This window comes from Mauremys mutica, chromosome 3 (assembly GCF_020497125.1).
Source record: "Mauremys mutica isolate MM-2020 ecotype Southern chromosome 3, ASM2049712v1, whole genome shotgun sequence".
In the NCBI taxonomy this organism is placed as follows: Eukaryota; Metazoa; Chordata; order Testudines; family Geoemydidae; genus Mauremys; species Mauremys mutica.
Window position 1 is genome coordinate 198,193,938 of NC_059074.1, and position 26,163 is coordinate 198,220,100.

Below are 26,163 nucleotides of genomic sequence, written 5' to 3' on the forward strand. Positions count from 1 at the left end.
ATTTCAATCTAAAACAATGAAAGTGGACAAAAATGAATGGGGTTAGGAATAGGGGCTTCTGTCCCAATGGGGACTGCATTTGCCATGCATCTCATCTTGCATCATGCCCATCAGCATCAGGCCCCTTCTTTCCCTGTGTATCCTTCATGAGTTTTCATGTGAATGGGGCCACCACTCACAAGCCTAGTACAGCAGTGGTTGCACTCACTGGCCTCCTAGACCTGATGGACAGAGATATATAGAATAGAGGATCCAGCTGCCTGGAAGGGCACATGGATCATTAGTCTTTGTGTTCTTGCGGCAAGAAGTTGTCAGGTTTATTTAATGGGGTCTTCACAGTCTTGCACAGGGATATTGCTATTGAAATGTTGAGTCCTTCAAAGTTTGGCTACACCGTAGAGGTTCTCTTATCCAGTTTACCGTCCACTATCAACCCTAGGTCTGTTTTAGCATTACTACTTCCCTGGTTCTGCCCTCTTCTCACTAGGTTTCAGATAATTTTTTCTACAGCTACTAACTTGTATTTTTGGAGGATGAAAACCAGTTTTGTTTCTTCCTGTTTAGTTTTCAAATCTCTCTACCTCTCTTTGTATTATTTCTCTATACTTTTTTGTGTTTTGAACACCTCCCAATTACCTGCAAACCGAATAAATGTGCAGATTATTCCCCCATCCAGATTGCTGTGATCTCTATAGCACCCAACTGGAAACCTACTTACAACTTAATGCATTGTCTTTTGTTATTCTGCTTATGATTCTTCAGACAGTTTTCAAACCATTGAAAACTACCGAATCTGAATTCATTTTTCAGATAATATTTAGTGTGACACAAAAGAGTAAAGTTATATTCTGTCTACTGTGTTCCCTTTGCCCGATAATATAATAATATCAAACAGTGATTACGTTTTTCTGGAATGATTTGTTCTTGATAACACTGTGTTGCTTATTGCTTATGGCTCCATTCTCCATTGCTACTAGTTTTTCCTTTGAAAAGCTGTTCCATTATTTCAAAGCTTAAATATAGCTTTACTAGATGGCAGTGCTTTATGGTTGGGGCGGGGGCAGGAGAGAGATGAAAACTGCTGCAAAAGGGTCAGTGTGGTCGCTGACTCATCTGCTGGGAATGCAGGGTTTGAAAGGGGTAGTTCTGCGCCTGAAGCCTCCCTTAAGTTTTCCCTGCTAAGGGCAGGGAACAGTGGGGGAGGGGAGGCAATTTTGCTCAGCTTGGCTCCCTGTGGAGGCAGGACAGAGAGCAGTGAAGAGGGAGACCAAGAGGGAGAGGTAGCCCCCTTTCCCTCCTTCCCTCAGTCCATGCAGAGATAGGCAGGAGGACATTAGTGGTGCCAAAAAGGGAGGGGGAGTTACCTAGTTAGTCGGCTCTAAGGGACATACTATCCTGGGGTATAGGTAGAAGGAGAAGGAGGGAGGGAGACAGGAAAATGCCACACACACACACACCCCGCCCCCGATAGTAACTGAGTTGTGATGATTGGGTTAGGAACTGGCTTCAGGTCTTTGCTTGGGGCGGGCAGGGCAGATCCAGGGAATTTTCACTTCTCCCTTTTCTGTCAGGCTCAGCACTAGCACTGGAGAAAATAAAAAAGGGGGGAGGAGAGGGGGGATTCAAAGGCTGCACAGGGCATATGTGGTGGTGGTGTCAGAGTCAGCGGCAAGCAGTCAGGAGTAGTGGCCATGCAACTAGGGCATGGGGCTGGTGCTTGGACAGGGGCGGATGAGCTCGGGGGTTTCTGTTTCATTAACAAAGGCAGCCCCCTCTCCTCCCCAGGTTCATGGTTTGGGGGACGCCAAGGGAAGCCAGCTTCTACCTTGGTTGGCACGAATTTTCATGCACGTGGTTCAGGCTGTTGTTTCTAAGGTTGTCTTCACAGCATTCGGAGTTTTCAAAGTATACAGGGTTGCCTAGAGCACTGGTGTTTGTCTCAGCTGAGTACAAGACCTGAGGGCAATGAAGAAAGCAGGAGTGTGTCTGTGCAGCAACAGATACATGTGGCATTGGGTGCAGGCTTTGGGAAGGTGCAGGCATCCATGAGAGCAGGCATGTTTGCAGATTTTGGGGCGCATGCAGCATGTTCAGGCCACTGCGGTAAGGAAAGGGTCTAGAGTTGCCAACCCTCCATGGTTGGCCTGGAGCCTCCAGGATTTAAAGTTTAATCTTTAATTAAAAGATATGTCATGTAATTAAATCTCCAGGGATACGTCTAACCAAAATTGGCAACCCTAAAAGGGTCCCGGGGGAACCAGAATAGGAGTTAAATCAAGTGCCACCTACAAGTTGGCAAGGGCACTACTTCCAGTTCAGCTGGAGATGTTAAGGGTGCTCATTTGGAAGTACCTTAATAAAGCAGATGGGAGCAGATTACCATGGCTTTAGGATTCTGTTTACGGGGACTATAAACAATACACTGTCAAACAAAAACACTAGACGTCCTGGGCATGGATGGGGTATGTAAGCTGCTGTCAAACGAACACATTATAAATGGGGGGGCATGGTTGGGTGATGCGTTTTAAAAAAAAAGAAACAGGATAGCAGGGCCCTTCATACAATGGCCTGTACATAACATGCAGGTTTTCCTCCTGGGGCTCGGTCCACAAATAGGCTCCAGGATAGTATCCATTACTTTATTACCTTTCCTGGGTTTATACGGGCCTGGCAGATGCCAGGTTTCAGAAGCTGGCACCAGGAGCCAGCCAAGAACCTAAGTGGATGCCGCTAGCTACATGGAACCGGGGTGAGGGTGGGGATGGGAGGTAGGATGGTTAGCAACATAGCATGGAGATCCACTGCCTCCATTCACATGGCAGAGCTACGAGACAAGTTTTAACAAATTCAAGCAATTACAAGAGCGGGAAGGCTGGTCACCGAATGGCCCATTACAGAGCAGCGGGTGGTGTAGTACATGGCCTCATGGACAATCTGTTAGCTGACACCCTCAGAAATCTTGGAGTCACCTCCTGGCTGTTACATTTGTCAATGGCTACATGGTTATCCATATCCACCCAGCAGTTTTCACTCAAAGGTGTCTGGCAGGGTGGTTGTATTGCAATGGCCCCATGCAGCAGTCATGTGGGGCACATCACAGTTAACATTCTCAGAAATCTATGCGGCCTTGCTCAGAGCAGCATTCCTAAAAGCAATTTTGGTGCTTTCAGGATCAGCGAGCTAATGCCTGGCTTCTGTAGGGGCAGAGAGAGAGAGAGAGAGAGAGTGTGTGTGTGTGTGTGTATGTGTAGGGGCTTGGAACTGTGTGATGTACACCGGCAGGGACAATCAGGGATATTAAATGTGCGATGGTCAACGATTGATGAAAAAGCCTGGGGAGCATCTGTTATCTTCCAGAAAGGCTGTGAGATTGGTTCTGCCCCCACGGAATTTGGTTCCCACTCATCTGCAATCAGGGGCCACAACAGCAGTGGTACAGCTGGGTATGGGGCCAGAGGCAATTCTGACAATTGGGCACTGGCATTCGGAAGCAGACAATACGAGTGTGCAACCTTGGCTGGTAAGTCAACATTAATGTGTTGTGATTTCATTCCAGATTTTGGAAGACCGGCCATGGAGGTGGTGGTATGGATCTGTGGGCACAGGTTGTTTTTCTTACGCACAAAGGCGGATATTCTAGTGACCTTGAGTGTTGGCAACCAGGGTCCAGTGACGGGGCAAGTCTGCATTGGCATGGAAAGAGAAGCATGTTATTGGACCAGCTGATGCCACAGCTGTCCGCCCCAGGGGCCCAACAGCAGTCACCAGCATGATGTGACAAACCCTGGAAAACACTATTTGGGAATGTGTAAAGGAGTTCAGCTACTGCCCAGAACAAGAAGGGACTATACTGACATGGTCTTCATTACTTTCTCATGGTCCATACCCTCCTTTACTATTTTCAATAAACACTGATTAAAGTAAATTACAATCTTGGCTCTACTACTGACTCCCTTAGCCCTGGGCAATTCCCAACCTCTGTGCTTCTCAATTTCTCCACCTGTAAAATGAGAATAAAATACACCCAAATAACTAAGGTACTGTGAGAGGCAGGGTTTTATTGGGGGAGGGTTTGGGTTTTTTTTAAGTACTATGTAAGTGCTAAGTACTAAAGAACAATTAAGTAGTGCAGCTGTGTATTAATCATTGTTGATTTGGTGTCCCTATGTTTGTTTAATTATGGGCTTACTTTCTGTATTATTTTCTTGCATGCTTCAAAAAAATCTCTTTTTATTCCCCTTAACTCTCATTAACTCATTTTGCTGCTAGAATGGAATGTAATAGCTCTTTAACAGCTCACTGCAAATTTACAACAGTTTATTCACCTTTTGTTGCTGTACCTCTCAGTCTTCCTTATTATACAAATTAGAAGTGTATGTCTTTCTTTTGGCATTAAATAAATTCCTTCCCCTTCCCTTTCCTACATCCTTTGAAGTCCGCCACCTCTAACTAGCTTGAATACTGTAGCTCTGAACTCAGCAAATCATAAATATAGCTTTAAACCAGATGAAAAAAAAAATTCCTAGTAGACTTTGGTATCCAGTCTACCAATCATGGATTCAGGATTTACACAGAGAACTACCAAACAAAGTTCTTTTTTCTATCAACATACAAGTGATTTATATATGTTGGTGACTAAACAGACCTTCATAATTACACACTCTTATTGGAAATCAGAGTCATGTCAGATATTTTTGGTGGTAACCTTTCAAAGGATGAAAACGTTATCAACCATGCTTTATGAGAAGTTTCCATATGCATTAATCAGCAGGACTAAACATATATAGGCATATTACATTCTCAGACCATTAGATTATTTTAAGCATGGCTAATTTTAAAGACTGGAGTATGGTCTTCAAATTCTTAATGTTAACGAGTACATGGAAGAAGCAAGTTTTCACACCTTATTGCATTTATAGATTTATTACTGTACTTGCATATATTTATTTTAAAGTGGAACAAATGTATCTGACATAACAAAAGCAAAAACACATGTAATATAATTGTTGAGTTCAATGAATAAATGCCCAACACTCTAAACTCTGTTACACGTTTATTAAAATCAGGAAATAAAATATAAAATTAAAAACTTTAACATATACTTTCATGTCAAAGCGCATTCTCAAAGTCAAAATTCTATCTTTGACATATAGGTTTTAAGGTTACATTACTGTGGATTAAAGATAATCCATTACTGAAACAGAATAGCCCAATGTTGACACTTATTTTAGACTCATGAAATGATAAAAGTAATTTTCATGACCCATTTTAAACTTTCAATCAAAACATCATAAATTAATGGAAGTTAATATAAACAGCAATGAAATAGTGAAGCTGAAATGTGATGGGATACAATCAGAACAATTCAGTATATCATCTGCCAGGATATAGATGAACTACTAAATTAAGTTGTGCTTATCCATTTTGCACTTCAAGCTTTCTTTAAAACGATTACTATATCTTAGTTTCTATCTAGGAAAAAAGTCAATTTAGTGACTGTTCTGCCTCTACATCAAAACATTTTTGTCTGTACTGACTGCACAAAATGATATTTCATACTGTTAGCTTACAGTTTAAAGAATGTATAATGAAAATGTTATGCCATAACCCTGCACCAAAGTCACAACTTCTAAAACTCTTCCAGTCCTAGGTTTACAATTTCTGATTTATTTTTGACACTCTTCATAAGAGCAGAAAGGTAGGAGTAGATAAAGCATGTTTCTTCCATCCTACCACCTACATTCCATAGATATATATTGTGCAAATAGGTTGTATGGCTACTAATAGGATCCCAGGGTATTTGAAATGTGACTCCTGGGGAAAAAGGAGTTTCAGATACTTAAAAAACAGAAGCTCTGAAACTGGAATTAAGTTAAATATGTTACCTAAGTGTTGGTGCACAACAATCTACAGTTTAATTAATACAGCGGTTTAGGGTTCTGGCCTTTGTAAAAAACCACCCAGGGCTGAAGTAAACAAATAGTCTGCATTAGGTTTGTGGCTTTCTGTTATAAAAGCTGTAGTGCTTTCTACCCTTAAGCACTTGTCTCATTTTTGTACACAAATTACATCTGCTCTGCCAGACTATTTCATGTGGCAGACAATCAGATCAGTCATGACATTTTTGGTATAAACTTAATGTTTAAAAATCAGCTGAGGGAGAATTTAGGCTTGTAAGTATATTTGAATATTACAAGTTCCCACATCACGTAAATCATGCTTCTTTCCTCCAGAAGGTGGAGACATTTTTTTTTGATTCGGGCAACTGTCACTGAATTTAAAAAATGTTTTATGTAACTGCTAAAGGAAAAAGTATAAGTAAAAACCCAACGTCAACCCTGTTGTATTGAGCTGCATACTCAAACAGAACAATTTTCCCATCTAACTTTCCAAATTCACCTCTGGGTACAGACCTAGCATGCAAATGTTCATTCCCAACGGTGAAAGGTTTATATAAGTTATGAGCTAAGCTAGTTGCCAGTCATGTAAAATAGAGGGAAAATCATAGCTTTTTGCCATGCAACAAATGAAAGTCATCATTTTTGTTAAAAAGAGAAAAATAATGGTAAACAATAGAGATATTGGTAGTAATGCCATACTTAAAGATGCACTGAGATTTCAAATTAAAGCTACACTAACATCCTTAATCTCACACTTGATTGATCACATTTCATCTTCAAATTCCATGAAATAAAATAAATCTTGTTAGGATATTTGAATTTAATGTTATTTTTCATAAAGCATTTAGTAATTTTGAAAGAGGAAACATTCTTAGTTCTCTCTTTCTCAAACACTGTCCTGAGGTTATTTGTTGTTTGTTTTTCCCTATAAAAAAACCTACCAACACCAAATTTCATAAACATACACACACACACATAATTTCCTGGGGTGAGATGATGAAGGGCAGTGAGAGAAACAGAGACTTTTGGGGAGATGGAGAGAAGGTGGCAGCACAGATGTCCCATGAGAAGGGAAGAAGGCTTAGTGTAAAGTGGCAGGAAGGAGACAAGGAGAACGATGAGACTATGCACCAAGCTATCAGATGTTGAGGAACTCTACCTGGCACTGCTGTCTCAACTCTGAGCCATCAGCATCCAGGGATTGCACAGATGTTAGGCTCCTCTAATCCTAGCCCCAATGCTTGGTCCTCCCAAAGTCAACCACCCTCTTTACTCCCTATTTGTACATGAACCATCCTACTCATTTAAGGCCTGCAACTCCTCACTGACCTCTATTCTCCTCCCAAATAGATGCACATCCTTTATGCCTCCTATGGGAGGGACAGGAGCAAGGATGGACAGTAATGTATGAAAGTGGAGCCAAGATGCATGCAGGATAAAAATCTAACTCAACAAACAACTTTGTAATGCTGACCCTATACTTTCCCACTCTTAGATCACTCTTTACGTATATGGAAAATATACCTATTTAGCTGAGATAGGACTTAAAATTGTGTATTTGAGTTTGATCGACAAGAATTTTGTGTTTGCAGTGTGGTTGTCCTGGATGTGAGGGTAAGTTCTTGTAGAAGTGAGGAATCCATCAGCATGTGTATGGTTATAATGATGCTTGTGTATGTCAAGGCACATGAATTAAGGTTACCTTAAGCAACCTCATTAACCTAACTTAGCAAGATTTCCTTTCTTTTAGTAATTTCAGTAGAAGGATATGGCTCTTAAGCAATCTTAGCGCTAATTAAACAAACTGTTTGTTTGCAATTTTAATAAATACTAAGTTAATAATGATTATTTACCATTAGAAATGTTAAATAAGTCACTAATAGTTTTAAAATATAGCCAAAAGATAGCCAAATACTAAAAAACATATCAAACATAGTTAATTTTAAAAACAATTGCTAGTATATCATCTTTTCATTAAAGATGTTCATCTTTTCCTAAACTACTGAGTTGAAAAACTCGAATTTATAGGTTACTCAACCATACCACACTACATTGGATTCATGTGGAGCCAAATTGGTATAAATTCCTAGAGTGACAAAAACCATGATCTTATATTAGAATATTCTGAAAATCACAATTTGACACTGAAATCATGACTTTGACAAACATACAGCATTAATTATGAGAATCAAAAAGAGGTTATAAGCTTAACTTTATGTATCTTTTACTATAGAGATTTGCAACCAACGTTCACTATAATGCATTTTTCTTTCCTTTTCAGATTTGCCACATCTGATCAGCTATAATTACTTTTTCCAACCTTGATATCCATGCTCCCACAAGATACTCATAGACTCATAGACTTTAAGCTCAGAAGCAACCTTCGTGATTATCTTGTCTGACCTGCACATTGCAGGCCACAGAACCACATCCACCCACTCCTGTAACAGTCTCACAACCTGTGACTGAGTTACTGAAGCCCTCAAATCATGGTTTATAGACAAGTTACAGAGAATCCACCATTTATACTAGTTTAAGCCTGCAAGTGACCTGTGCCCCATGCTGCAGAGGATGGCGAAAAGCCCCAGGGTCTCTGTCAATCCGGCCTGGGGGAAAATTCCTTCCCGACTCCAAATATGGTGATCAGTTAGACCCTGAGCATGTGGGCAAAACCCACCAGGCAGACACTTCATTTGTTGCATGGCAAAAAGCTATGATTTTCCCTCTATTTTACATGACTGGCAACTAGCTTAGCTCATAACTTATATAAACCTTTCACCGTTGGGAATGAACATTTGCATGCTAGGTCTGTACCCAGAGGTGAATTTGGAAAGTTAGATGGGAAAATTGTTCTGTTTGAGTATGCAGCTCAATACAACAGGGTTGACGTTGGGTTTTTACTTATACTTTTTCCTTTAGCAGTTACATAAAACATTTTTTAAATTCAGTGACAGTTGCCCGAATCAAAAAAAAATGTCTCCACCTTCTGGAGGAAAGAAGCATGATTTACGTGATGTGGGAACTTGTAATATTCAAATATACTTACAAGCCTAAATTCTCCCTCAGCTGATTTTTAAACATTAAGTTTATACCAAAAATGTCATGACTGATCTGATTGTCTGCCACATGAAATAGTCTGGCAGAGCAGATGTAATTTGTGTACAAAAATGAGACAAGTGCTTAAGGGTAGAAAGCACTACAGCTTTTATAACAGAAAGCCACAAACCTAATGCAGACTATTTGTTTACTTCAGCCCTGGGTGGTTTTTTACAAAGGCCAGAACCCTAAACCGCTTCTTGCTTGCATATATAAACCTGCCCCTGGAAATTTCCACCACTTGCATCTGAAGAAGTGGGTATTCACCCACGAAAGCTCATGCTGCAAAACGTCTGTTAGTCTATAAGGTGCCACAGGATTCTTTGCTACTTCTCAGGGCAGGGACGGCTCTAGCAATTGCGCCGCCCCAAGCACGGTGGCACACCGCGGGGGGCGCTCTGGCGGTCGCCAGTCCCGCGGCTCCGGTGGACCTCCTGCAGACGTGCCTGCGGAGGGTCCGCTGGTCCCGCGGCTCCGGTGGAGCATCCGCAGGCATGTCTGCGGCAAGTCCACCGGACCCGCCTGCCACCCTCCCGGCGGCATGCCGCCCCAAGCGCGCGCTTGGCGTGCTGGGGTCTAGAGCCGGCCCTGACTCAGGGCCCTCCCTATCTAGTGTCCCATCTCCAACCATTGGAGATTTTTGCTACTGGTAGTCGCCAATGGGCCACATGCCATTGTAGGCAGTCCCATCATACATAAATTTATCAAGCTCAGTCCTGAAGCCAGTTGGGTTTTTTGCCCCCACTGCTCCCCTTGGAAGACTACTCTAGAACTTCACTCCTGTGATGGTAAGAAACCTTCACCTAATTTCAAGACTAAACTTAGACTCATAGACTCATAGACTTTAAGGTCAGAAGGGACCATTATGATCATCTAGTCTGACCTCCTGCACAATGCAGGCCACAGAATCCCACCCATCCACTTCTATAACAAACCCCTAGCCTATGTCTGAGTTATCAAAGTCCCCAAATTGCGGTTTGAAGACCTCAAGCTGCAGAGAATCCTCCAGAAAGTGACCCATGCCCCATGCTGCAGAGGAAGGCGAAAAACCTCCAGGGCCTCTGCCAATCTGTCCTGGAGGAAAATTCCTTCCCGACCCCAAATATGGCGATCAGTTAAACCCTGAGCATGTGGGCAAGACTCACCAGCCAGCACCCAGGAAAGAATTCTCTTGTTGATGGCCAGTTTAAATTTTGTGTCCACATTGGTGCTTAACTTAAGTAGCTCCTCTCCCTCCCTAGTATTTATCCCTCTGATGTATTTATAGAGAGCAATCATCTCCCCTCAGCCTTCTTTTGGTTAGGCTATACAAGCCAAGATCTTTGAGCTTCCTCTCATAAAGTAAGTTTTCCATTACTTGGACCATCCTAGTGGCCCTTCTCTGCACCTGTTCCAGTTTGAATTCAGCTTTCTTAAACATGGGAGAGCACAACTATACACAGTATTCCAGATGAGGTCTCACCGGTGCCTTATATAATGGTACTAACACTTCCCTGTCTCTACTGGAAAAACCTCACCAGATGTATCTGAGGATACTTAATCTGGTGATTCAGAGCAATACGTAAACACCTTACTGCCTGTAACCATTTATACATATGGGAACAAAGTCTTTTGCGATTCTTCCAGTGATCAAAGAGTGCCCTGCGCGTGAAATTTGATTGGTCTTAGTAGGCATAACGATAAATGTTATTAAAGATTGTCTAATCTAATAGATTCAGTATGACTCTAGAAGCCAAGAGCTCTTGGGTTTTCAATTCCAGCTCTGCTACAATCTTTCATGCAATTTAAAGTTCCAGGGTTTCAGTTTCTCAACCATAAAACAAGAGAGCACTTGTATTACCCACCTCAAAGGCACATCTTGAGAATTAGTTAATGTATACAATTAAAAGTGCTTCATAAACACAAAGTGTTATAGGAGTATTAAGTGTTATTATTGATCATAACATTATCATGTCCTATTTAAACTCCACTTATGGCATTCATCTCGAAACCCTCCTGTGAAAACATATGCTACAGGCTGAGCACTTGCTGTGTGAAGAAGTATTTTATTTTGGTGTTCTATAGTTAACTGGATACTGAAATTTGTGTACATTTGTAGGGAAACAAGAGAAACAGTTTGTGCCACCTAAGATATTTACATTGAAGGTGTGATACTGTGAAGAAAAAACTCTCACTCTTTTGGGATGGCAAAAGTACAAATGTCAGCTGTGCCAGCAGTATAGCACAGGAAGTAGTAAGGTCCCACTTATATAGTGCCTAAGCAACATTTCATGTTGGATGCAACTGCTTTCCTTTTTTACGCTGGCAACTGCTGAATGTGCCTGAACTTTTTAGTGATTCTTTCTTTCTGTTTCTATACCACATGCTCAGATACAGTATTGAAGGATATAATTCATCTGGGTATCACTCCTTTATATGCCAGTTTACTTTTTTTACTTGGTAGTCAGACTTTACTAAGTTTTAAAGAACCATGTTTGTTATTTTGTTGAGATGGATAGACCTGGGGGCCTTTGCTGTAACTCTTGGTTCAAATGAAATTCAATCTTTCTCACACACGAACCAAGTTCATGTACAAGAGTCACCAATGCTGGTAAAATCGCAAGAATGCATGTGTACAATGGAGGATTGAAACTCACTAACTTCTAAATCTGAAAAAAAAAATGCCCACAACAACAGAGGATTTTCACAGAAAGGAATGAAGCAATATGGGTAAAAAGGCTAGAAGGTTGGGGGTGGCGGGTGAGGCAGTTGTCAACTACTATATTAACATTCCATGGAAAGGAGGGAACTTTACTCTAGGCCAAATTATTCAGACAGCTGTAAAGAAACAAGCTGTAATGCATCCTACTGTGCAGAAAACGAAGGGATGAGAAAGTAGAGGCTCCCTTCTTCCCTCTTAGAGCTATAATGGAAACATTCAAACAGCCAAAATGAAAACCAGTATCTAAATCGAACTGGGTAACTACATTTTCTCTTGATATTATGTTAAGGAAATCTCAACATTTTGGTTTAACCTTATGATGTATCAGAATCAAAATAATAGTACCTTATAAATACTAGCGATAGATAAAATAGATATATTTTGTTTTGGTAACTCCCTATACATACCGGTAAGGCAGATGCAGCATGTTAATGTTTGGGATTTTTTCTTTAATATAGTTAAATATCGATTTACTATCCCATAAACATGACTCAGAGTAATACTGTATTTGTTTGCTGAACCAATGTTTCTAAGCACTGCCAAACAGTTCAACATTTATTTTTTATTGCTAACTAGCTTGTTTCCAAATTTCTACATTGCAACAGGTTTCACTGTCACCCACTTAAACGTCATGTGAAAAAAAAATCACAGGCAACGGATCCTCCCTCTTCAGACCCTATCCTTACCTTACCACCACCACCACCGTCACAAACCCTGACACCCCCTCCACCCTCACCCCTCAATAGTATTAATTATATATTGAACACCTTCCACCTTCCAGAGTGCTCGGTTCCCTCCCTCTCAGCTGAAACAATGCATTGCTGATATGCTTCTGTGACAGGATCAGGTGAATGGAGTCAAAAACAGGTTTACTCAATTAAAATGACGCAACTGTTATTTATTTACATATTTTTGCTAATTAAAAACATGTTTTAACAGATTTTCCATTTAATCATTACAGTCACGAAATCTTTAGCTTGCTGCAGAATCCATATATACAATGATCAGGCAGTGGTAGTGTAAGCCATTTAGCCATGCTTTGCAATATTTATCTTGCCGTTATGGTAAGGCAGCTATTCTATTTTAAAAAAAAACAAAAACATAAATGAAGCTCTAATGTAAATTGTGTGGTCATTTTAACCCACAAAACAAAGTATTTTCAACAAAACAAAGTATTTTCAACATAGGTGTGTGTAGGTACATTTCTATATGTAATTTAATATATATATATTTTTTTAATTGCTATCCATGAGGGGAATTGTATTCCCATTTTTCTTATGAAGAGACAGTTAATACCTAGACAAAGAACCTAAGTGTGTTTGTAAATATATTTTGAGCACTACATATATGGATAAAAGATTGTTAACGTTACAAAAAAGCAATCTAAACCTCATTATTCCTTGTTTTGATGTCATACTATGGCTATGAAAGAGCAAGTATTTTATCAAGTACTTTAATATATTCCTCCAGCTTACTGTTTTCTGCCCTTTTTGTGGCTTTTAGCCAAATGGAATGAGTACTGGACAAAGGAATCAGATAAACAGGAAGAAAGGGGCAGTGATAGTGTAAGCCATTTAGCCAGTCTTTGCAATCTACTTCAGACAATTTGAATTGAAATGGCCCACTGCTGATGCCCACCATTGCTCAATATTGAACATTCTTGCACAACAGAAAAGACCTTTCTAGCAGATATCTCCAAAGATCCTCCTATTAGCAAGACTTAAGAAGGCCTTTGTCATATCAAATATGCTCAGCTGCTTACCGCATGGTGAAGTAGTGTTAGAACCATTTAAAGATGTGTCTGACATCATTAATCTATTTGACCCTTGACCCACAGATCTAAACTGTAACTATGGTGACCAAAGCTTGACCTTACAATGCTGAGAAACTTTAAAGCTCTGTAGTATTTTGGGTCACATTGTTAGATTGGACAAAGGAATAAAGAAGAAATGTGACAGTTTCCAGGGAATTAAGGTCAGCAGATCAATTGTGCTAATGCTTTATTGTTATATGATAAGCAAGACTAGCTGAAATAATTTTTATTTGTTAAAATTAAAAACATACTTTATTGAGCTTTTTGGTGTTTAATAAGTACAAAACAAATCTCTCAAGAGTAAAGCAATATATGTAGAATATGTTAAATAGTCAAAAACTATTTAACAAACTTCCCACCATCTATTTACTGTGTATGCACATTTTAAAAAGCAGAGAATCTCTGGTTACATTCAATTTCATATTTTAACATTTAAACCTAAAGTCCTATTTTCACAAAATCATCATTTCTACTCTCAATTCAAGGTGTTTTGGAGGTATATTTAGGAAGAATATGTAAATATATTTCTGGGACTGCATTTTATAAAACTGTCTACTGTTACCTATCCTTCCATTTTAGAGACTTCATCAAGTTGTGCAGTAATGAATAAGGTTTATATATTTATTTGGAACAGTCTGTGGAAGAGCAGCATATATTTTGAATGAGAAAGGAAAAATAAGACACAGGAACATGCCCTAACAAAATGCTATGCCAATTCTTATTCCAATTATTTACAACCTTAATAATTAGGAAGATTAGTATTACTTGCTTCACAATGCATAACTGTGTAAGCAATGAGCACTTTAAAGATGTGCCAGCAGAAGCCTCTATTTTCAAGTGGTTCATAATTTAGCCAATAATAACTTGCTCTGCATTACAATTAACCATACAAAGTCTTAGTCTCAAAGTCTTAGTCTAGAGACAAATATTTTTCAAATTAAAAAATAAAAAAGGTTTCAATTTTAATTTTCAAGGTACCATCCAGTGGTAGTTAGGCCCCAAATTGTTAGTGGGTACTGAACGTTCTTTAAATTCTAAAGATGTAAAGATGTTTTAATGAAGTTTTGTTTATCTATTACATTATTCTCTAAAGGAAGAGATTACTTTTTGGGTAACTCCAAAAATAACATTTCTGGTTCCTATGGTAGCATACATTAACTAACAAGTGTCATTCTTACTGCAGGGGAAGAAACAAGGACACTGCTGGTACAAAAGAAAATGTGCTAAGGTAGGAGTGTGGGCTTCTAAAGGGACATCATAAATAATTAAAACAGCTTTAGTTTTCTTTTTTTATAAAAAAAATCCTACGTTAACTGTTGACATAATAGACTTCTGTAATTAATGTGACTTAGTCCCACATGACATTCTGATACAAAATAGCACTATACAAAAATAAATGTAGCCCATATTAAACTGATTAAAAACTGGCTAACTAATAGATCTCAAAAAGTGACATTCAACAAGAGTGTTTCTAGTGGGGTTCTGCAGGTACCTGTTCTCAGACCACTGCTATTCAGTCCCTTCATCAATGATCAGGAAGAAAGTATAATATCCTTGAGGGTAACATTTGCACATTATATAAAAATGGCTGGAGTGGTAAGCAATGGTGTGGTCAGATCAGTTATACAACACAACCTGGATCAGTTGTTAAGGTAGGTTCACTTAGAAGAGTTTTAACAGAGCCAAATACAAGGTCATTAAATATAAGAACAAAGAACATAGCTTGCATGTATAAAATGGCAATTGTACCCTGCAAAGTAGTTACCCTGAAAAGGACTTTGGGGTCAGGATATATGAGCTGAACATGAGCTCTCCATCAGATGCTGTAACTAAGACAAACGTGTTCCTTGGATGTACAATATAGGGAATTCCAAATAGGAAGTGGGTGTTAGTATTACCTCTGAATACACAAGTGAGATATTACTAGAACACTGTGTCCAGCTCTGGTGTCCACACTTCAAAAAGGATGTTGGTAGATTAGAACGAATTCAGAAGAGACCAACAAGGATTTGAGATCTAGCGCCTTATAGTGAGAGACTTAAGAACTTCAATCAATTGATTTTATCCAAGAGACTATTAAGAAGTGATTTGATCACAGTCTACCAGTAGCTACATTCTAAGAGCTCTGACAGTTCTTTAATCTAGCAGAAAACTGATATTGAGAGTAAAGGGTCAGAAACAGAAGCTAGACAAATTCAGACTAGAAATAAAGGACACATTTGTAACAGTGAGAATAATTAACTATTAGAACATCTTTCCTAAGGATGTGGAGAATTCTCCATCACTTCATCTTTCTAAAAGATATGCTATAGGACAAATAAATTATGGACGCAGAGAAATTATGGGAGGCAGTTCTTTGAACGACATTATATACAAGGTCAAATTAGAGAGATCATAATGGTCTTGGCCTTCAGATGTATGATCTATGAAAATGAATCTTATACAAACCTTTATAGCTATGAACCACTCAGTTATTAAAATAAAATCTGTAGGTACTCAGTGATGTACTCTTTAAATTAAATACATATCAAAGGTTTAATTTAAAACATCCAAAAATCAGCAACAACATATGCCTGATTACCATTCTGAAGGTCTACTGATCGTGGCACTCAGTGGGGATTTAACAGAGCCAACGTCCTTGTGGTCTATTATTGAATAAATAATTTGTTCTCTAAACCAAAAAGGAACTATTTGAATGACTCTAAATACAAAATACAGTTATAACCGTCCATGAAAGGAAATCACATCTAAAATCCTACATTTAAATAACACTGAGGTAGCGACAGAGACCAATGAAAGCCAGGAAATTCAAAGTTTAAGCTGACTCTCCATCCTTAGCACACACTATTGTCCTTTATCCCTTAAAATTTAATTAAAATCTAGTTCTGACCAGTTGGTAATAAGTAGTACAGAAAACTGATTATGGGAATTGCTTCCCTTCAACAGCCTATTGTGCTACATTTCCTCTCCCAGAAATACAAAGAGTCTATGTACATCTTTCTTCCTCTGTGAAAAGAAGGATAGAAAAATCTGGTACAGAACTTTTTAGTCACCAATTGTGTGTGCTGCCGGCATGAAACTAAGCATCTTCTTTTTAAAGTTAATTTAAATTCAGTGCTTAATCATGTCATATTATACTAGAAGCAGTAGCAAATGCTGTAGTTAAGATTATGCTACACTTTCCATTATAAGACTTTGTTTTCAGTCACTTAACTTTCTAAACTTTTCTATATCTTCAGGGTTGAAGTGTTTCAAGTTAGTCTCAACATGAAGGCGAATTGTTTGGAAATGATGACAAGAGCCCAGCATGTTTGGACTAGGAGGAAAGTAATTTTGCTATTATAAAGATAATTCTTGCAACCATAAAAATCTTTTCATTATCCTTTCAACTGAGCAATGAATCATAGACTCATAGAATATCAGGGTTGGAAGGGACCTCAGGAGGTCATCTAGTCCCACCCCCTGTATCTAATGAGATAGACACTTAACAGGACAATGCATAACCCTCGGCATTCAATCTTCCCAGCCTGTAGCAGTCACACCATTTAAGCAGAAATGTCAGATGGTAGAAGAACGAGCATCCAAATGATTCTGGTTTTATAATATAAACAACACACTACTACTTGCTAAACTTGCAACATAGTCATTTGAAAGAACCTTCGGAGAATTCAGCTCATGATGCATAAAACAAAAAAGGTTGGAAGGAGACTTGAGCTTTTTTAAAAGAAGGGTGTAATCATAGACCCATAAACTTTAAGGCCAGACGGGACCATCATGATCATCTAGTCCAACTTCCGACATGTTGCAGGCCATAGAATCTTCCCCACCCCTCCTGTAACAGATCCATACCCTCTGGCTCTGCTACTGAAGTCCTCAAGTAATGATTTAAAGACTTTAAGTTACAGAGAATGCACTATTTGCACTAGTTTAAACCTGCAAGTGACCCATGTCCCAAACTTTAGAAGGCGGCAAAAAAAAACAACCCCAAGTCTCTGCCAATCTAACCCAGGGGAAAATGCCTTCCCGACCCCAAATATGGTGATCAGTTAGACCCAGAGCATTTCAGAAAGACCCAACAGCCAGACATCAGGAAACAATCTGAAATAACTCAGAGCCCTCCACATCTAGTATCTCATCACCGGCCATTGGGGATATTTACTACTCGCAGTTGCAGATTTCTTATATACCATCATAGGCAGTCACATCATACCATACCCTCCATGTTCCAGAACTTCACTCCTCTCATGGTTAGAAACAGTCATCTAATTTCAAGCCTAAACTTGTTCTGAGGACAGTTTTTATCCATTTGTTCTTGTGTCAGCATTTGCACCTAATTTAAACAACTTGTTTCCTTCCCTGGCACTTATACTTCTGATGTATTTATAAGGGCAATCATATCTCCCCTCAGCTTTGGTTTTGTTAGGCTAAACAAGCCAAGTTCTTTGTGTCTCCTCTCATAAGGTAGGTTTTCCATTCCTCTGATCATCCTAGTAGGTAGCCCTTCTCTGCACCTGTTCCAATTTGAATTCATCTTTCTTAAACATGGACGACCAGAATTGCACACAGTATTCCAGATGAGTTCTCACCAGTGCCTTGTATAATAGTATCAACACTGCCCTATCTCTACTGGAAATACCTCGCCTGATGCATGGTAGGATTGCATTAGCCTTTTTCACAGCTGCATCACATTGGCAGCTCATGGTTATCCTGTGATCTACCACTACAGTCATGTCTTTCTCCTCCTCTGTCGTTTCCAACTGATAAATCCCCAGCTGATATTAATAAGAATTTTTGCTGCCTAATTGCATGAGCTTGCAATTTTCACTATTAAATTTCATCCTTTTTCTATTACTCCAGTTTTCAAGGTCACCCTGATCTTCTTATATGATATTCTGGTCCTCCTCCGCATTGGCAATACCTCCCAACTTTGTCATCCACAAATTTTATTAGCACAATCTGAATTTTTGTGCTAAGGTCATTAATAAAAATGTTAATGAAGGTCAGTCTCAAGAACCATCCCTAAGGGACTCCATTAGTAACCTCCCTTTCAGCCTGACAGTTCACCTTTCAGTATGGCCCATTGTAGACCCTCCTTTAATCTGTTCCTTCTCAACCTTTCAACTCTCATATTAATCCCCATTGTCTCCAATTAAACTAATAATCCCCATGTGGAACTATATCAAATGCCTTACCAAAATCCAGGTAGATTAGATCTATTGCATTTCCTTTGTCTAAAACATCAGTTAACTTTTCAAATAAAGATTAGATTGGACTGGCATGATCTACCTTTTGTCAAATCATGTTGTATTTTATCCCAATTACTGTTTACCTCTGTGCCTTTTTCTCTTTCAAAATTTGTCCTAAAATCTTGCATACACGTGAAGTTAAACTAACAAGCCTGTAGTTTCCCAGAAGCTATCTTCCTTTTCTTAAAAATGGGTACTATATCAGAAATCCTCCTGTCAGAGGGAATGACCCCCAAATTTACAGATTCATTAAAAATTCTTGCTATTGGGCCTGCAATTTCATGTGCCAGTTCCTTTAATATTCTTGGATGAAGATTATCTGCACACACACACACCCAGTTTAATCCCATTAAGCTGTTTCAGTTTGACTTCCATCTCGGATGTGGTAATTTCTACAACCATAGTCTCATTTCCATTAGCCACCCTGCCACTACCCCTAAGATCCTTTATCCCAATTGCCGTTTATCTCTATGTACTTAACGACTTTCTCTACAACCCAAGAGTTTATGGATTCATTAAAAAATCCTTACTATTGTGCTTGTAATTTCATGTCCAAGTTCCTTTAATATTCTTGAGGATTATCTGGGCCTCCGCAATTTGGTCCCATTACACTGTTTGAGTTGGACTTCTACCTCACACATGGTAATTTCTACTTCCATATCCTTATTTCCATTAGCCACTCTGCCACTACCCAGAAGCTCCTCGTTACCTTTATTAAAAATTCAGGCAAAGAGTTTGTTTAGTTGTTGGGCCATGCCTAGATTATGTTTAATCTCCACCCCACCCTAAGTGTTTAGCAGTCTCACTTCTTTCCTTGTTTTCTTTTTATTTATATAGCTATAAAACCTTTTACTATTGATTTTAATTTCCCTTGCAAGATCCAACTCTGTTTGGCTTTTGGAAGTTTTCACTTTTTTTCCCTACACGTTCTGACTTCCAAGAGGTAGCTTTCCTTGCTCATCCATCCCATCTTCCATTCCTTGTAGGCTTTTGGCTTTCTCTTAACCTGTTTGAGATGCTTGTTCATCCAGTTTAGTCTGCAACCCTTACCTATGATATTTTTCCCCTAGGTTGGGATGCAGGCTTTAGACAGTTTCTGCAACTTTGACTTGAAGTAAAGCCTCCTCCACATTCATATCCTTGACGTCTTCAGTCCAGTCCACTATCCTAATTCCGTTAATTTTTTAAAAGACAGCTCTTTTGAAATCAAGGACCCTAGTTGCAGACCTATTTTTGTTTATCTTTTCATTTAGTTTAAACTGAATTCGCTCATGATCACTCAAACCAACCTTGTCTCCTACAACCAGCTCTTCGATGAGGTCCTCACTACTCACCAGTACTATATCTAAAATGGCGCCACCTCTTGTTGGTTCAGCAACTGTTTGGTGAAGAAATCTGTCAGTTGTCACATCCAGAAAAATCTGGGCCCTACTATTATTAGTAGCACTTGTCCTCCAATCTATATCTGGGAAGTTAAAGTCTCCCACAATCACACAAATCCCAGTAGTTTTTATTTAATTAAAAATATTAAAGAGGTCTCCATCCATATCCAGTTGGATCCTGGGAGTCTGTAGCACACCCCAAACACTATCCCAGGAGAGCTTCTGGTAGCTTTCTTCCCCAAAATGATTTTTATCAGAACAGATGTGTTTTTTTCCCACTCTATCCATTCCATCCAATCAGCCTCATCATTAACATACAATGCTATTCCACTGCCTTTATCTTTATTTGTCTTTCCTGAACAGCACATATCCTTCAATACCTATACTCGAGTCACAACTACAATTCCACCACGTTTCTGTTGAAGACATCATGTGTATGCCAAAATGGTAATCAGTATTAGAGAAAAAAAGATATTTTTACAGAATTGTGAGGACATTCAATGCATTCACAAAGTTTTCAGGAAAAGACAATGAAACTTGCATGACTCCACAGCAAGGACAGTGTCTTATTGGAATGACAATCCACTTCTCTGGGACAGCAGCTGCTGACAATCCTTGCTATACAGAGCTCGGTGTTTTCTTCTCTGTACAAGTTATCTCAGGGTTTGACTATGGTAACTCCCTTTATCCGGCTGGACTCTTGCATGCAGCAAATTCAAAATGCAGAAACGTGTTCTGTCACTGGAGTGACCATTCATAATCATTTTACACCTGCTTTCCATTAGCTGCCCACAGAACAATGACTGACATACAAGTTTGCTTTTCTGACATATAGCGCCTTTATGTACTGAGATCCTACACCTGGGGGACCTGCTGTCAGTTTACTATACGTCCCAGGCTCCACTCTTCCTCATGCCACTTCCTGATGTTAAACTGGTAGGCAAGCAAGTTTTTCCAGGGATGGCCTTAAAGGCAAGTAATGGTCAATCTTCATCATTCCTTTCAGATCTTTAAAAAAAGCCATTAATACCATCTTTATGTGTGACAGTGCTTGCAAAATTGTTGGGATTTGGGGTTTAGTTATAGTCTGTGTCTTTTAACAGTATTCTATTTTGTTTTTTAATTCTTTTATGGCAAACCCAATGCTTCAGCCGGGTAAATTCCATTACTGTGGAATTTGGCAATAGTTTTAAAATAGTGTTATCATTGCTTTAAATGTCAAGCAGTGTAAACATCATGACAGGAGAGGGAAACATTGGTAGCCATTAAGAAAAAGATGGCTGCCAGTCTGAAGTTAGATTAAAGATGTGCTGTCTGTCTCTTTACTAACACAACACCTTCTAGAAAGCATTAACTAGACATACTGAAATCCCTATGAACAGTTGCAATACAAGGAAGCAAATATGTAGGCTTAGTAGCAATTTCCTAAATTAAGTAAATTTTATAAAAAAAACATTGAAATAGAAATTATTATAGATTACCTGAAAATTGAATTTGAGTTACAGAAGTACAGAAAGCATACAAAATGAAAACTGTTTTGTAGTAATATCACAGCCTAAAGAAATCACCCCAAATTGGTAGTTCCTTAGGCACACAAAATACAGCCTAGAACAAATTCTTTTGAGAGTAAAAGCCATTCCCTAAGTACGTTTACCATAGTAATGGTGGAAGACCTTAGCTACCCAGGAGGCAATGCTGCTTTAACAGCTGCTTTTGGAAGAGCATGGTATGGTGAAAGTAAAATAAATATAGTCTTCAAGCCAGCAAGGATCTCTTGCACATGCTGCCACTGCCTGTCATTCAGACTTATAACTTCTATGTTTCCAGGTGATATATCCCACTTCAAGTTTTGTCTTCACACACAGAGAAACAGTTTCACACAAAACCTGTGAACAGTGAAAAAACTCCTGGGGCTTAAAAGTTTCCATGTTTCTAAAAGGCACACATGCAGAGCCATTAAAGCAGTTCACAGGATGTCAATTTTGGCTATGCAGATTCTAGAGAGTTGGCTCATTTTAATCCTGTAATGATCATGCTGGAATGGTCCAAACTGAACGTAACTTGTTCACATAGAAGAATATAGAGTTACAATAGGTTTTTTTCCCTCCTATACCCATTTTTTAAATTGTACAGGAAAGAATAAAGTAGGTTTTTATATCTATCTGTATAGCAAAAATTGACAACTAACAAACACAACAACAATAGAGAGAGAGGATTTCTTTATCTGTTGAGATTTCATTTTTTTTAAGATTTTTTTTTTAAGTAAGAAGACAAGTTGTAAACCCAGTTGTGACAATTCTCTCAGCTTTTCTCTATCAGTTTTCAGCTGGGGTGTGTGCCAACACTTTCATGCTAGGTTTCTGTTTTTAGTAAGTTGAACCCACCAGAATGTGTTTCAGGATTTATATACCAATGAGAAGGGGTTTATAGTTCATGGCAAATTAAAAGTTTCAGTTAAAACAATTTTTGAGTTAAAAACAAAAACAAAAACAATACAAACTTCACTGCCACTATGAAGAGCACCATTTTTGATCTGTCCAGAAGTGTATCCAATATATACGTCAAGTGAACAGCATCTATTAGTAACATACTAATTTGGGGAGCTTTTTTGCCTTTTTTTTTTAATACACCTCTACCACGATATAACACTGTCCTCGGGAGCCAAAAAAATCTTACCATGTTATAGGTGAAACTGCGTTATATTGAACTTGCTTTGATCCACCAGAGTGCGCAGCACCCCCCCACCCCGGAGCGCTGCTTTACTGAGTTATGTCCAAATTTGTCTTATATCGGGTCACATTATATTGAGGTAGAGGTGTATACATACACACACACACTATATATGTATATAGATATATAAAGGTAGTTTAAGAGAGTCACTGTTGAGTCAAATTTGGCCCCAAATGTCAACCCTTTCACAAAACAACAAGACAGGACAAAGGTTTTGAAGACATTTTTACACACCAAGGGAAATCATTTTTGTTCATCTGAGCATTCTTCTACAGTAAGTGAAAATCAAATATTGCAGCACTGTGCTAGGGCATGAGAACCTGAAAGACAGATTATCTAGAACAGTGGTTCTCAACTTGCAGCCCATGGGCTTCTTGTGGCCCAATCAGTACAGAGTTGCGGTCCATGTAACATCTTCAGGGCCATACAGGTAGAATTGGAAGCAACCCACATAACACACTGTGGGCCGCATAAGTGGCTAAGGTGACCAGGTGTCTCGTTTTTTACCGGAATTATCAGTCAAAAAGGGTCCCTGGAGACTCCAGTCAGCACTGCTGACTGGGTCGTTAAAAGTCTGGTCAGCTTCGCAACGGGGCTAAAGCAGGCTCCCTACCTGCCGTGGCTCCTGGAAGCAGCAGCATGTTCCCCCTCCATCTCCTAGGCATAGGGGCAGCCAGGTGGTTCCATGTGCTGCCTCCGCCCCAAGCGCCAGCTCTGCAACTCCCCTTGGCTGGGAACAGCATGCAGAGCTACCTGGCCTTGCCTCCACAGAGGAGCCAGAGGGGGGACATGCCATTGCTTCTGGGAGCTGCCTGAGGTAAGCACCGCCTGTAGTCTGCACCCCTGGACCTCCTGCACGCCAACCCCCTGCCTCCTCCAAACCCCTCGGTCCCAGTCCAGAGCACCCTCCTGCACCCCAAACCCCTCATCCCCATCCCACCCCAGAGCCCACACCCCCAGCCAGAGCCCTCACCCCCCACGCCCCAAACCCCTGCCCCAGCCCTGATCCCCCTCCTGTCCTTGAACCCCTCAGTCCCAGCCCAGAGCACTCTCCTGCACCCCAAATCCCTGATCCCCAGTGCCTCCCCAGAGCCTGCACCCTCACACACCAACCCCCTGAGTCAACCTGGTGAAAATGAGTGAGTGAGCATGGGGAGAGAGAACAAGGAGGGGGGGGAATGCAGTGAGAAGGGGTGGGGCCTTGGAGGTGGGGTGGGATGGGGGTGGAGCAAGAGTGTTCAGTTTTGTGCAAATAGAAAGTTGGCAACCCTATATGTGGCCCACAATGGTAAATAGGTCGAGAACAGAATAAAAGTGAAACTGACTAGGAATATAAAAACGCCACACCAGATCAGACCAGAAGTCCATCTTGTCCAATATTCTGCCTCTGACCAGTAACAGTTGCTTCAGAGGAACGTGCAAAAACCCTCTAGTCATAATTATGAAGCTATCTGTCCCCAGGAGAAGTTTCTCTCTAATCCCTTTTAATTAGAGATTGGTTTACAACCTGAAGCATGCAAGTTTATATCCCTTCCAAACACAAAACCACTGGAGCAAGAAAATGAGAAGCCAAGCTATCTGAGGGCTTGACTAGACGAACAGTCAGTAGGTGGCAAGCAGGGGTGTAAAGCTGCATTTCTGTAGCGTGCCTCACAATAACGGTCCATCTGGGCCCTTCTACCACACACTAAAAGTTCCCTAGTGCACTCTGATTTACTGTAAGCATAGACAAGCCCTAACTTAGGGAACTGACTCTTAACTGTATTGTGTTTATTTTAATTTGTTCACATTGTACATTGGACAAGCTGTCTAAGACACTGATAAGTTATTTATACATTAAATAAACATAAGATATATTTATGAGTGATTTATTAAGACTCTAATACAAAGCTCAGGACTGGGGCAATTATGGGACTATTAATTTATTTTGTAACAACTACTATTTGAAGAAAACCATTCCATTGTTTTATCATGTTTTATTCATTGTATTCTCAATGAAAAAGGCCATTATCAACCCTAGTATGTTTGATGTAAAAAAAAAAATCAATCCTACCATTTATATTTTAGTTGTACGTTTTTTGCTTTTATTTAGCCAGTCAATGAGCCTGTTTCTTTGTCAATAGGGTATCATCTGATAAGCAGCCACTGTTTATTTTCTGACTGGCCTTAGGGAACAAGAAGAGAGGGACAGGATTACATCAGGGGCACCTCTGAATTGATGAGGCCTTTCTCCAGGGCTATTAAGGAAACTAGAAGACAGAGAGGGGAGGAAGGAGAAAATAAAAAGACAGCTGTGGTGGTTATTCTTCGGGCTTTTAAACAAACATAAAGGAGTATTTAAACTCAAGACAATTATATCCAATAAGTTACTCTGTCAGGAAAATGCACATATGGTTAAGAGTCGTCTTCACTCATATTTTATCATCTCCATAGTGGATTATCTTCTACACTATGGGCCACATTCTGAAATCTAGAGCTGCTGCACTGACTTCAGTGGGGTTACTCCATATATACAATGCTGAAACTGAACGCAAAATTTAGCCATTTGCTTACTTTTGAGGGACTCATTATTTCCAAACTATATTTTAAAACAATTCACATAATTTGAAGTAAGATTCACTTAACATATTATAGGCTTATAAACTGCAAAACAATTTTGTTTCTGAAGCAATACCTACGTATATTATTCATTACCATTGTGACATTCTTCTGGTAAATTGCAGCTTAAACTGTTGCTTTTCTTTCCTTCCGTGTCACTACAAATTAGCGTATTCCCGGTTTTAAATTGGGGCAAGCTACTCTGGAAATTGCTCCAAGCTGCCTTTAAAGCTGATCTGTTAATTAGGGACATCTTTCAATAAGCTCAACTCCACTAACACCCCATTTCACATCAGTTCACTGAGTTTCTGAAAGAGTAGTAAAAGGTGGATTAGGGGTTTGTGGGGCCCTGGGCCAGAGCAAGTGGGAGCCTCTCCCCACCCCTTCCGCCTGCAGTCCCGCCCCCCCCCCCGGCACTGCCGCCGAGGAGCTCTGTTAGGGTGCAGGGACTTTCCCTGCCCCCTATTGGCCAGGGCCCCTGTGCACAGGCCCTGTTGTCCCAGTAGCTAATCTGCCACTGAGAGCAGTACTGAGCAAGTGAGTGCCACTTGTGGGAAGCTCCTAAACATGAAATGATTCCGTTTTCTCCTGCAGTCTTCAGGGTGTCTGTTTCCTCCTGCTGGAAAATTCTTTCTGGAATTGTATGCAGTGTAGTTTGTAGTCGTGTCGGTCCCAGCATATTTGAGAGACAAGATGG

At 39.8% G+C, this 26,163-nt stretch overlaps 1 protein-coding gene across 3 annotated transcripts in view; it reads right to left on the reverse strand.

Annotated features, from left to right (window-relative positions):
• MACROD2 (mono-ADP ribosylhydrolase 2) overlaps positions 1-26,163 on the reverse strand; it is a 1,343,640-nt gene that overhangs the window by 1,064,419 nt on the left and 253,058 nt on the right. The gene's annotated exons all lie outside the window — the stretch shown is intronic.